Below are 14,514 nucleotides of genomic sequence, written 5' to 3'. Positions count from 1 at the left end.
AATTCCCTGGTAGCCCAGTGGTTAACACTCCATGTTTCCAATGCAGGGGGTGTGAGTTCAATCTCTGGTTGGAGAACTAAGAGCCCACATGCCTCATGGTATGACCAATAAATAAGTAAATAAAATTACATTATAAAAAAATTTAAAAATAAAGTGGTGTCTTTGTGCATTTGAGTAGAGTGAATGATTAGCTCATCTATGTAGATATACAGATAAAAGTATACAATCCTACATAAACAATATGTAAACAATCATACTAGCAGTTGCATATAATACAAAGCTCTTGTGGTTTAAGTGTACAGGGAGTTGGGTACAAATAGAATTCAGGAAGGGCCCTGGGAGCAGGCTGCAAGCTTGGGTCTCTAAGTATGACCACTAGAACAATGCTTTAGACTGGTGTGTCAGGCAGTGTCGAGTTCTGCGAAAATTAGGAGTCTGGAGAACCAGGAAGGTTCTGCCCCAAATTCAGCCTCCAGGATCATGCCATTTCAGTTCAGTTCAGTAGCTCAGTCATGTCTGACTCTTTGCAACCCCATGAATCGCAGCACACAAGGCCTCCCTCTCCATCACCAACTCCCGGAGTTCACTCAAACTCACGTCCATCGAGTCAGTGATGCCATCCAGCCATCTCATCCTCTGTTGTCCCCTTCTCCTCCTGCCCCCAATACCTCCCAGCATCAGAGTCTTTTCCAATGAGTCAACTCTTTGCATGAGGTGGCCAAAGTACTGGAGTTTCAGCTTTAGCATCATTCCTTCCAAAGAAATCCCAGGGCTGATCTCCTTCAGAATGGACTGGTTGGATCTCCTTGCAGTCCAAGGGACTCTCAAGAGTCTTCTCCAACACCACAGTTCCAAAGCATCAATTCTTCGGTGCTCAGCCTTCTTCACAGTCCAACTCTCACACCCATACATGACCACAGGAAAAACCATTGCCTTGACTAGATGGACCTTTATTGGCAAAGTAATGTCTCTGCTTTTGAATATGCTATCTAGGTTGGTCATAACTTTTCTTCCAAGAAGTAAGCGTCTTTTAATTTCATGGCTGCAGTCACCATCTGCAGTGATTTTGGAGCCCAAAAAAAGAAAGTCTGACACTGTTTCCACTGTTTCCCCATCTATTTGCCATGAAATGATGGGACCAGATGCCATGATCTTCATTTTCTGAATGTTGAGCTTTAAGCCAACTTTTTCACTCTCCACTTTCACTTTCATCAAGAGGCTTTTTAGTTCCTCTTCACTATCTGCCATAAGGGTGGTGTCATCTGCATATCTGAGGTGATTGATTTTTCTCCCGGCAATCTTGATTCCAGCTTGTGCTTCTTCCAGTCCAGCGTTTCTCATGATGCACTCTGCATAGAAGTTAAATAAGCAGGGTGACAATATACAGCCTTGACGTACTCCTTTTCCTATTTGGAACCAGTCTGTTGTTCCATGTCCAGTTCTAACTGTTGCTTCCTGACCTGCATATTGGTTTCTCAAGAGGCAGGTCAGGTGCTCTGGTATTCCCATCTCTTTCAGAATTTCCCACAGTTTATTGTGATCCACACAAAGGCTTTGGCATAGTCAATAAAGCAGAAAGAGATGTTTTTTCTGGAACTCTCTTGCTCTTTCCATGATCCAACAGATGTTGGCAATTTGATCTCTGGTTCCTCTGCCTTTTCTAAAACCAGCTTGAACATCAGGACGTTCACGGTTCGTGTATTGCTGAAGCCTGGCTTAGAGAATTTTGAGCATTATTTTACTAGCGTGTGAGATGAGTGCAATTGTGAGGTACTTTGAGCATTCTTTGGCATTACCTTTCTTTGGGATTGGAATGAAAACTGACCTTTTCCAGTCCTGTGGCCACTGCTGAGTTTTCCAAATTAGCTGGCATATTGAGTGCAGCACTTTCACAGCATCATCTTTCAGGATTTGAAATAGCTCCACTGGAATTCCATCACCTCCACTAGCTTTGTTCGTAGTGATGCTTTCTAAGGCCCACTTGGCTTCACATTCCAGGATGTCTGGCTCTAGGTCAGTGATCACACCATCGTGATTATCTGGGTCATAAAGATCTTTTTTGTACAGTTCTTCTGTGTATTCTTGCCACCTCTTCTTGATATCTTCTGCTTCTGTTAGGTCCATACCATTTCTGTCCTTTATCGAGCCCATCTTTGCATGAAATGTTCCCTTGGTGTCTCTAATTTTCTTGAAGAGATTTCTAGTCTTTCCCATTCTGTTGTTTTCCTCTATTTCTTTGCATTGATCACTGAGGAAAGCTTTCTTATCTCTTCTTGCTATTCTTTGGAACTGCATTCAGATGCTTATATCTTTCCTTTTCTTCTTTGCTTTTCGCTTCTCTTCTTTTCACAGCTATTTGTAAGGCCTCCCCAGACAGCCATTTTGCTTTTTTGCATTTCTTTTCCATGGGGATGGTCTCGATCCCTGTCTCCTGTACAATGTCACGAACCTCATTCCATAGTTCATCAGCCACTCTATCTATCAGATCTAGGCCCTTAAATCTATTTCTCACTTCCACTGTATAATCATAAGAGATTTGATTTAGGTCATACCTGAATGGTCTAGTGGTTTTCCCTACTTTCTTCAATTTCAATCTGAATTTGGTAATAAGGTGTTCATGATCTGAGCCACAGTCAGCTCCCGGTCTTGTTTTTGCTGACTGCATAGAGCCTCTCCATCTTTGGCTGCAAAGAATATAATCAATCTGATTTCGGTGTTGACCATCTGGTGATGTCCATGTGTAGAGTCTTCTCTTGTGTTGTTGGAAGAGGGTGTTTGTTATGACCAGTGCATTTTCTTGGCAAAACTCTATTAGTCTTCGCCCCGCTTCATTCCATATTCTAAGGCCAAATTTGCCTGTTACTCCAGGTGTTTCTTGACTTCCTACTTTTGCTTTCCAGTCCCCTATAATGAAAAGGACATCTTTTTTGGGTGTTAGTTCTAAAAGGTCTTGTAGGTCTTCATAGAACCGTTCAACTTCAGCTTCTTCAGCATTATTGGTTGGGGCATAGACTTGGATTACTGTGATATTGAATGGTTTGCCTTGGAATCGAACAGAAATCATTCTGTCGTTTTTGAGATTGCATCCAAGTACGGCATTTCAGACTCTTTTGTTGACCATGATGGCCACTCCATTTCTTCTGAGGGATTCCTGCCCGCAGTAGTAGATATAATGGTCATCTGAGTTAAATTCACCCATTCCAGTTCATTTTAGTTCACTGATTCCTAGAATGTCAACATTCACTCTTGCCATCTCTTGTTTGACCACTTCCAATTTGCCTTGATTCATGGATCTGACATTCCAGGTTCCTATGCAATAGTGCTCTTTACAGCATCAGACCTTGCTTCTATCACCAGTCACATCCACAGCTGGGTATTGTTTTTGCTTTGGCTCCATCCCTTCATTCTTTCTGGAGTTATTTCTCCACTGATCTCCAGTAGCATATTGGGCACCTACTGACCTGGGGAGTTCCTCTTTCAGTATCCTATCATTTTGCCTTTTCATACTGTTCATGCCATTTATGGTATACTAAAACACAGTCCTAAAATATATTCACATCCTAATCCTTGGAACCTGTCAATATTACCTTATTAGAAAGAGACTCTCCACAGATGTGATCTTGAGAGAGGATTATTCAGGATTATCAGGGTGGACCCTAAAGACATGGATACAAGTGAATGTATCCTTATAAGTAGAAGGAGAGAGAGATTTAACACAGACCAAAAAAGGCAACTGAAGATGGAGGCCGAGATTAGAGTGATATGGGCACAAGCCAAGGAAGGCTGTCTGCCACCAGAAGATAGAAGAAGCAAGGAATAACCTTCTGATACCTCGATTTCAGCTCAAGGATACTAATTTCAGACTTTTGGCCTCCAGAACTATAATACAATCATTTTCTTTTGTTTTAAGCCACCAAATTTGTGGCAATTTGTTACAGGAGCCACAGGAAATTATAATATACTATCCCAGTGCAATCCAGCCACGACAAAGTGATCACCTTACTTCTCAGTTTTGGTTCCAGGAACCACGGGGTTGCCTTAGCTATAATGCAGGAGTCAGAGCCCCAGTGGAATTTGGGCTCCAGAGCCATAATGCGACTGCTGAAGCCCCAGTGACACCACCTATCCTCACTGAACTCTGTCCTGAGTTCATCCTACAGAAAGTGCATCTGATTGGTGACCCCTAAATTTTTGTTGGAATAGGAGCTGCAAGAGAGTCTGAAGAGGGATTTCCCTGGCCGTCCAGTAGTTAAGAGTCTGTGTTTTCAATATAGGGGGTATGGGTACAATCCCTAGTCCGGGAACTAAGATTCTACATGCTACATGATGTGGAAAAAAAGAGAGAGAAAGGGTCTGGAAATACAGATCCACTGTATCATTCCAGCCCCTGAAGAAGAAGACAGAGTAGGCTAAAACTGAAGAGATGTAATAGTCCAATCTATTGTATCTACCACACTATCCATGCTATTTTTAGCAAAGCATTAAATCTAATATTACTAAAAAAAAAAAAGGAAAAAAAGAAATAAATGAAATTGAAGTGAAAAGAGGAAAACGCCACACTTCAGATAAATGTATCTTCACCACTCAAGATCTTGGTTCCTCAAAGAATCCCTACAATTGAGATGAAAATATTATTCAAAACAAAACTTAACAGGTTAAAGTGCTCTTGAACTGTTTTAATTTTAGATATTTTTGATTTCCTAGTATACATTCATAGCTTGTTCCCAGTTCCCCTCTGAATGCTACTGAATTTTGATTATATTAAATTTATCCTGTCAAGGTTTTAACATTTACATTGACATTTAAGACATTTATAGAATACATCCATAGGATTCAATGCTAATTTCTGATTCTTTTTCCTTTTTTAACTTTATTTTGAGTCCTCTTCTAGTGTCTTGCATTTCAACTTTATTGATCAATAATTATTCAAGAAGAACCCATGGTAAAGTATATTGAGCTCTTGCGTGCTTGAGACTATTTGCCTACGGTCTTTGTTCTTGAAGGATAACCTGGATACAATTGTTTTTTTTTTTTTTGGATACAATTGTTAAATCACAAATCTTTTCTCTGAGAACATGGTAAACATCGTTCTATTGTCACCTAGCATTGAGTTCTGTGCAGGGTTTTGTGTGTGTTTTTACTAGTTTAGCTATTCATCCCCTGGCTAACTGGATTTTATTCTTAAGGCTTTAAAAAAATTCTGGCAAGAAGTTGCACGTCTCCTTGTTTTGCTGTTGTTAGTGAAGCTTGATTGTATGTTTATTGTTTAGTTGGTTGGTTTTGTTTGGAGGGGTAGGCTTTATTATTTGCTTATTATTGCATATTAATCAGGGAATCAGGTCTTCTTGCCATCTTTACCTGAAACTCTCCAAAGACTTGTTCAAAATCTAGCTTTGGAAACTCCATCTGGTAGCCAGGTCCTGGGGTCCTATTGGTCATAAGTGTTGAAAACATACGAAACCAAAGTGTCTCTAAGGCTGGTTCTCTCTACTAAAGCACAGAATACTCCTGTCGTAAGTAGCAACCTGAGCAGTGGCCGTTTATATGCTTGAAAATAGCTCTCTTATTCCCACTGCCTACTTCTTTCTAAGATAAGTATTCCCAGATTACTTCCACACTTCTAACCATCTCAACTGAATTTCTAACACCATCCCTCTTATAATGTGATTCCCAGCGCAGAATCCTGTAGATACGACAACGAACCCTGCAGGTCCCAGCAGACTTGGACGTGCCTTGGCTGGGGACCCTCTAAGCCTATTAATATGACTCAAGTTCGTGTTAACATTTTTGGCAGCTGTATTTCACCATTTACTCATAACAAGTCTGTCTTTAATTAAAACCCCTTCTTTTACACACACTGTTGTTAAGCCATATCCCTCTCAACTTGGATTTATGTAACTGAGTTTGCTTTGCTGTTGTTTTTGTTTTGTCTTAGACCTTCAGTTATTCATTCTGTTTACATTCATTATGTTCAATGTAGTCTATCATTTTGAGCTGTTGACCTTCTGAATGACAATTTTATTATCTGACTTATCTCTTATCCTTGATAGTTTCATGTCATGAACATCACCAATGTCCTCATCTGGCTAATAGCCAAGTTTTTGGCAATCATTAGGCACAGTCCTCACTCTTCCACTTGCTAGCAATGTGATGTTGAACAAACTAATTGTACATTTTACATTGGTGTACAAGGGTGTACCTATGGCTGATTCATATTGATGTATGACAGAAAACCACAAAATTCTGTAAAGCAATTACCCTTCAACTATAAAAAAAATTTTTTTAAGTCAAAATCAAAAAAGGAAGAAAGAAAGAAAGAAATTCCCCCAAGGTTTGCATTAACCCATTAACCAACAACCTTTGGAGGATGGTCTTAATAGTGTAGCATCCACCCAGTGGCGTCATCACAGAGACTTCACTTTGTAAGATTATCATGAGAGATGTTGTGATGCATATCGCTCAAATCTAGATGAAATCTGCTGTAACATTCCACCCGTAGCCTATGGAAAAGGAAGTGAGGCTAGTCTGTCCTTATTTTCTCCTAGGCAACCCTTGCTGGCTAGCCTCCAGGGTCTGCTGCTTCCTTTAGAGGAGCTAACAAGTGATTTATTCAGCAAATGTCAACTTTCCTGATCTAAAGAGGTGGTTTTCACTCTAGGGTTCATTAGAGTGCCTTGGGGTGTACTCCGTTTCCAGGGAAAGAAGGGGACAAAATGGGGGTGTTCCTAGCTTCCTTTCCCTATGACACCCAGAGTATCTTTGCTTTGACTCATTTTCTATATTTGATTTCTGTAATTTCAGACTGTATTAAAAAAAAAAAAAAAGCCTCAGGAGGGATCTGAGAAACATAATTTGCAAACAACTGGAGTGAGCTATATTGAGATCTCATATTTTTATTCTTTGCTCCTCTCGAGTTTAACAGCAGCATTCCAGGACTTCCCTGGTGGTACAGCAGATAGGAATCCGCTTGCCAATGCAGGGGACATGGGCTCTATCCCTGGTCCAGGGGGATTCCACATGCCACGGAGCAACTAAACCTGTGTGTCGCCACTACTGAGTACAAGCTCTGGAGTCTGAGAGCCGCAGCTACCGAGCCTGCCTGCTGCAGCACCTGAAGCCCGAGTACCTAGAGCTTGCGCTTCACAGCAAGAGAAGCCCTCGCAATGAGAAGCCCACGCAGCACAACGAAGCGTAGCCCCTGCTCACTGCAAACTAGAAAAAGCCCTTGCAGCAATGAAGACCCAGTGCAACCAAAAATAAACAGATACAATTTTTTTTTTTTTAAAGCAGCATTCCAGGTCTTTGGGGCCTGTCAAAGATGACAAGATGAGGGCAGCAAGTTTATCTGCAATGAGTTCCTTCTGACATCTGGGATGACATAGCTTACTTGGGTTGAGAGACGCAGATCGACCTGCGATGCTCAGAGCTCTGGACTCCTGGCTTCCGTTCATACTCACCACCTCCTGCAGCTCGCTTTCCAGGACAAAGAACTTCCTCTCTGCGCAGGAGGCAGGAGGCTTGCAAGACCCAGTAGCTCTGTTTTCTCTTTCATCTGCTATCATTACACATCTTGCTCCAAGCAAACAAAAGGATGTGTCTTCCTTGTTCTTCCTCCTATAACTGAAAAAGTCCTTTGCCTTCTCTAAACTTTTACACAGGACCCAGCTGCTCTAGGTTGCAGAACCCCTGTGGCTTTTACAAGTTGGGGGTGATTCCTCCATTTCTCTCATTCTCTCTCCTTGTTTCTCGCATTTCCGTCCTTGCTCTCTTCTTTTGTTATTTACTATGTATTTATGGTGGTCTTTCTAATCCTCTTCAGTTTTTAAAGACATTCTTCTCTCCCTTGTTTATATGCTTTTGTTTTTTTGTTCTTATACTCAGTTCCTCAAAATGCTTTCCAGATAATCACATCTAATTCTTTGGTCATCTCCCCATTTTTCCTCACCTGTCTCCATTCATTTAGAAAATATTTATGGAGATTTAACTGTGTGCCAGACACTGGGCTGAATGCTGGGCGTATAACACATGGTTTCCATTCTCAAGAAGCTGGAGGAAATAGACAAACAGGAAGTTCCAGTACAATGATTGCGTTGTCACAACTCCATTTTTTATATTTTCACTCTCTTTTCAGCTACTTTCTTTTTAGAACCTGAGACCATAGGATAACTCTGGAGCAAGTAATGACCTCTACTAGTTGTGAAAGAGCACGACTTTATGCTGCTTGAAGCCTGAACAATGGGCTTATATGAAAGTCTTGAAAGAGAAAGGGAATTAGCAGGTACTAGGGACTTCACTTTCACTTTTCACTTTCATGCATTGGAGAAGGAAATGGCAACCCATTCCAGTGTTCTTGCCTGGAGAATCCCAGGGACGGGGAAGCCTGGTGGGCTGTCGTCTATGGGGTTGCACAGAGTTGGACACGACTGAAGCGACTTAGCAGCAGCAGCAAGTGCCTACTGCATACTGAGCACAATGCTGTCCCTGCTGGTATACATTATCTTATTTATTCTTCACAATACCCAAGAAGAAGGTATTATAATGTTTACTTTGCGGTGCAGGGAAGTCAAATTGAGAGAACCCCCAGGTCACAGAGCTGTAAATCAAGCTTTGGGATTCACATCCAAGTTTGTCTTTCCCATTCATCATACTGCAGAACTCAGCCTCCTTTTGAGGCAGTGTGAGGGAGGGATGGAGTTAGCAGATGCAAACAACGAAGTAAGAACAAGCTCCTACAAGTGCAGGGAACTGTATTCAATATCCTGTGATAAGCTATAATGGAAAACATATAAAAGATGTATATACATGTATAACTGAATCACTTTGTTCTACAGTAGAATTTTTTTTTTTTTGCATTTCAATTTGTTTCAATTGTTTATTAACCAGATTACAAAAATAATCCTGGTAGATACCTTAGTTCATCCTTCTAATAAGCCTGTTGATCTGGTCTTCCCTGTTGCCAGCATCTCCACCTTCTACAAAATGGGTGGTCTTTTTCTTCATTCCACCTCGTGGAGAAGACAATTTAAAGGGCCACAGGAAGTTGTTTGCTTCTTTGAAACATTTTCCAACGGTATAGATCTCATGAATCAGATCCTCCACACAGATGATTCCATATTTCCCAAGAGATCGAGCAATCAATGCGTTGTCTGTCGGGGCAATTCGCTTTTTGTTGATTTTGCCATAACCATGCTTGTAAATCAATTCATTTACAGACTTCAGATTGGGGTACCCCATGCAATGTATGGCTCCACAATTCTCAGCATGTTAATTGATGCCTTGTTGAGCTTCACAAAGGTGCCGTTGAATATCTGCCGGAGGCGAAGGAGCTGCAGCACCTTTGAACCTTTGGGCTTACACCGTTGATACTTCTGATCCTGATGACAAACGCCAATTTGGGTTCCGCGGGTACATAGAAGTTGCCGGCTTTTCGTGCCATCCTAGCCATTCGAATTTCAGTTCTGTACATCTGCCTGTATTCCTTGTGGTAAAGCTTAGCTTTTTCATAGATAAGCTTCCTCCTTGCCTTTCGAAGCATCTTTTGGGCAAACTTCTTTCTCAGTTGCTTGATCTTAAGCTCTGTGAAATTCTTCCGCTTTTTCTTAAGGGTTTCTGGCACAGCAGAAAACTTTTTCTTCTCTTCTGCACCTTCCATGGTTCCAGCCAGAAAAGAGCCTACCGTAGAAATTAACACAACATTGTAGATCAACTACGTTGCTGCTGTTCAGTTGCTAAGTCATGTCCAACTGTTTGCAACCCCAGGGATTACAGCATGTCAGGCTTCCCTGTCTTTCACTATCTCTGGAGTTTGCTCAAATTCATGTCCATTGAGTCAATGATGCTATCTAACCATTTCATCCTCTGTTGCCCTCTTCTCCTTTTGCCTTCAATCTTTTCCAGCATCATGGTCTTTTCCAATGAGTTGGCTCTTCACATCAGCCGGCCAAAGTATTGGAGCTTCAGCATCAGTCCTTCCAATGAATATTATAGGGTTGATTTCCTTAAGGATTGACTGGTTTTATCTCTTTGCAGTCCAAGAGACTCTCAAGAGTCTTCTCTAGCACCACAATTCAAAAGCATCAATTCTTTAGCACTCAGGCTTCCATACTTGAGTTAAAAGAAGAAAGTCAACCTCCTTTGAAATGTTACCTTAACCTTCTATCTCTCTCAGTGTACATTTCTCATCTGCTTCAACTCCGCCTTGCTCAGAGCTCACTTCTTCTAGCAGCCTTCACTAACTGCTTAAAATATTCCTTCCTTCTGTGTAATCCCTCTTTGGAGTTTTTCATTATTTTGTACTAGTTGATTTTGCTTTACAGCTGTCTTGGCATTATTTTGTACTTGTGTCCTCAGCTTCCCTGAGTTGCTAATTCATGCAGGACTGAGTTTCTTCCACCTCGGCCACCAGCACAAGTTGTTCCCATTGTGAATTGCATGCAGCCTCCTTCTATCTTTATCCCCATCCTTTCCCTCTTCTCCTTCATTGGACTTTTGTTCTGAGTCCTTTTCCTCACATTTATTTATGGGTCTTTCAACCATCAGGCTTCCTTGGTGGCTCAAATGGTAAAGAATCTGCCTGTAATGCAGGAGACCTGGGTTTGATCCCTGGGTTGGGAATGCCCCCTGGAGAAAGGAATGGCAACCCACGCCAGTATTCCTTTTTTTTTTTTTTTCCACTCCAGTATCCTTGCCCAGAGAATTCCAAGGACAGAGGAGCCTGGCAGACTACAGTCCATGGGGTTACAAACAGTCAGATACAACTGTACTTCAACCATCTCTGATTAAAATCCAAGTCTCTTCCCCAAGTGGACAGCATGATGGCTTCAGCGGTTGTTTTTACAGGCTCTGCCTGTAGTAGAGGCAGTAGAAGCCGGCTGTGTGCCCATGGCAGGGGTTGTAACCTGCCAGCTGTAAGGAGCAGCAGAGGCCCAGCATGTGTTTCCCTCCTCCCGCAGAGCTGGGGTCTTCCTGGAATGCAGCCTAGCGTCACTCGTTCCCTTGGCTCTAGTTCATGCCACCCTCTGTGACCACAGCTGGCACTCTGAGGGCTCTGAGCTCTCCCTGATGCTCTGCAGCCAGCCCCTCCCATTGAACAACAGCCAGAGCCTCTGCTGCCTCCATGAGACATAAGGCATTTTCCGATGGAACCTGTAAGCTTTCTTTTCCCTCTACTCTCTTTTTTTTTTCTTCATTCACAAACATTGTCCAGTCCTTGCCCAACAAGGCCACTGTTTTCATTGCTATCCTGCAAACAAATTCTTCAGGTGGTTGGAGAACATGTATTGGTGCCATAGGACAGCATGCATGGGAGTTTGTTGCTTTTTTCTTCTTGTCTCCAGAGTGCACATATCCTGGCTGTAGTCTGGGAATCTTCATCTCTGACCTGTGTGCCTATCTCCTAACATCGTCATGTGGCAACACTATCCCCGTCCCCACGCTAGGACTAAACACGCAGTCAGGCCAAGAGCGGGCTTGCACACCATTGTCAGGCTTCTCTGTTGGTCCCTACACCTGCCTGGGAAGGCCCTTCCCTGCTCCCACTGACTCATTCCCACCCAGACAAGCCTCGGAGCAGGTGTGTTAGCAATGGTTGCCCATCCTTTTGTAAAGACAGAAAGTAAAGTTTCTGGATAAAAAGCTCATCCAGGGACACATGAGTTGGTGACAAGAACCACACACATGGCCTCCAGGATCCAGACCCTGCCTGTCCTGACACTGTCTGTCCCAAGTCTGCCCAAGGAGTCTGGAAGTCCAGACACTGTTCTAAGGCATCACTTAATCCTTCTAACAAGCTTAAATGGTGGGCACATCCCTTCCTCATCTTATACGTGAGAGAGTTAAATAACATGCCTCACTCAGCAGTCTGGTACCTGACAGAGGCAGGATTAGAACCCCAGCTGTTGAGTTCTAGAGCCTGTGCACTCGAGCACAGAGTCCAGGCTGCACTTTACAAATAGGAAAGCAGAGCCTGAAGGACATCAAAGGACTTCTGCAGCCAAAGCAGCAAGTCAGAACAGAACCAAAGTTTGACAAGGACAAGGGCCAGTAGAACTGGCCCAAGAAGCATCCAGTCAGCTTCTGTGGCCGGCAGTGGTTCAGCTCTAGGCTCACCAGGAGCTGGTATTTCTCATGGAAATGTTAGAAATCAGATGCGTCTCTGTTTCTGTCTCTGACTGATTTCTCCCCCTTCCTAACGGACAGGAACCACCTCCCTTTCCAAATCTGATCTGCTTCTTTCAAGGCCTTTCAAAGGAACCCCGGAAAGCCACACCTACCCTCTGATACCCTCCTTTCCTTAAGACAAGAAGGAACAAAGGAAACTCTTTTGATTGGCTCATCCTGAGCAAATACGGGTGTGTTACTCTATTCACTTTCAAATTCCCCTGATGGGCTTCCCTGCTGGCTTGGTAAAGAATCTGATGCAATGCAAGAGCCTTAGGAGTCAGGAGCCTCAGGAGATGTGGGGTTAGATCCCTGGGTCAGGAAGATCCCCTGGAGAAGGGAATGGCAACCCACTCCAGTATTCTTGCCTGGAGAATTCCACGGACAGAAGAGCCTGGTGGGCTACAGTCCATGGGGTCACAAAGAGTCGGACATGACTAAACCAACTTAGCACGCATGCACTGATAGAAATTACCTGGGCCTGTTCTTTAAAAGTAACTTCTTCTGAGGGAAAGAAGAGAAAATAAACTGTGCCTCTGACCTTTGGTATTAAACTCTTTTCTTCTTTCTCAGAGCCTGGCAAACCACAGGCAGGTTTTACAGTATCCCTGAACCTTTCCATTTTCTCTTCTCAAAAGCTGCTTCTAACTGTGCATGGTAAGTGCTAGAACTATAACCTGGGGGACTCTTTTTCCCACACAAAGAAGAAATAGTGGAAAAGTAGAATGACCAATGCTGGAAGGATTTTACCAGAAAATACAAGTAAATGTATCACCCCAGGGCAGTGTAACTAAAAATAAACAGCAGTGTACAGAGCCATTGTGAGATTCTCCCATGAATCTTTCCAGGATGCAGCAATTGCACAGATCATTATAAGGAAGCACTATTAAGCCAGGTGCTGTTCTGGATGGCAGGGGCACAACAGTGATCAGAAATAGATGGAAGTCCTTGCTCTCCTGGAGCTCATCTCCTAGAAAGGAAGAGCCAGCAATAAACAAATGAACCAATGAGCAAATCATTTGTCATGTGGTGATAAAGGCTTCCCAAGTGGCTTAGGGGTAAAGAATCCACCTGCCAGTGCAAGAGATGTAAGAGATATGGGTTAGTCCCTGGGTCTGGCAGATCCCCTGTAGTAGGAAATGGCACCCTATTCCAATTTTCTTCACATGGACAGAAGAGCCTGGTGGGCTGCAGTCCATGGGGTCACAAAGAGTCAGACATGATTGAGCGACTGAGCACACAGGCATGATAAAGGCTAAGAAGGTATAAAAAGCAGGGCGAGGGGGAGTGATACTGATGAGTTGGGATGTGATACAGTCTTTGTTCCCAAGACCTGTCACAAAGCTCCTAGAATCCCTGGAATGTCATGAGTGATGGACTTTCTCTTGTATTCAAAAGGCAGCCCTCTTGTGCCCACCTGAGTTTATGCTAATGAGGTGACTTAGTGTGGGGCCCCTAGACAGGTCCTCAGGATGGGGATGGTCACCAGAAAGACGCTAAGATTGGAAGGTATGTAACTTTCAACCCCTCCCACTGACTTCTGGGACTAGGAAGAAGGGAGCTGTAGGTTAAGCTCTATAAAAACACTTGAACAATAAGATTTGGAACCTAGTTTAGGAGCTCAGGTCAATACCCAATGTTATATAATAATCTATATAGGAAAAGAAGCTGAAAAGACATATGTGTATGTGTGTGTGTGTGTGTGTGTGTGAACTGAATCACTTTGCTGTGTACTTGAAACAAACACAATGCTGTAAATCAAAGAGAGAGAGAGATTTGATGGGTTTAGGAGTTGGTGAATGCCAGGAGGCTGCTCGTCCCAGTTGCATGGGGACAGAAGCTCCTGTCCTTGGGACGTTCCAGACCTCACCTTATGTACCACTTCATCTGCAGTTCATTTTTATTCTTTATAATGTCCATTATAATAAACTGGTAAATGTAGGTAAGTGTTTTGCTGCTGTCTGGGAGCCACTGTAGCAAATTAATTAAAACTGAGGAGGGAGCTGTAGGAAGCTCCAGTTTATAGCCATTCAGTCAGAAGCACAGGTAACAATCTGGACTTGTGATTGGCTTATGAAGTGGAATCAGTCTTGTGGGACTGAGCCCTTAACCTGTGGGTTATAACACCATCCCAGTTAGATAGTATCAGAACTTAATTTGTAGGACTCCCAATCAGTGTCTGCTAAGAATCAGAGATTCCTTGGTGGTGCTGAAAAACACGTATCAGAGTTAAGTAAGTTAAGCCATTAAGGTGTCTCTGATAAGGTAACATGTGAGCAGCGATCTGAAGAAAATGAGGGCATGAGCCTTGTGGTTTTCTTGCAGAAGAAACAGCATATGCAAAGGTCCTATAGC

The 14,514-nt window shown here is 42.9% G+C and overlaps 1 protein-coding gene and 1 pseudogene across 1 annotated transcript in view; both read right to left on the bottom strand.

Moving 5' to 3' along the window:
* Positions 1-14,514, bottom strand: part of SIPA1L1 (signal induced proliferation associated 1 like 1) — a 520,426-nt gene that overhangs the window by 429,048 nt on the left and 76,864 nt on the right. The gene's annotated exons all lie outside the window — the stretch shown is intronic.
* Positions 8,851-9,683, bottom strand: LOC113899064 (annotated as a pseudogene).

This window comes from Bos indicus x Bos taurus, chromosome 10, assembly GCF_003369695.1.
Source record: "Bos indicus x Bos taurus breed Angus x Brahman F1 hybrid chromosome 10, Bos_hybrid_MaternalHap_v2.0, whole genome shotgun sequence".
NCBI lineage: Eukaryota > Metazoa > Chordata > Mammalia > Artiodactyla > Bovidae > Bos > Bos indicus x Bos taurus.
The sequence above is the reverse complement of the archived record's forward strand: the minus strand, read 5'-3'. Positions and strand labels throughout refer to the sequence as shown.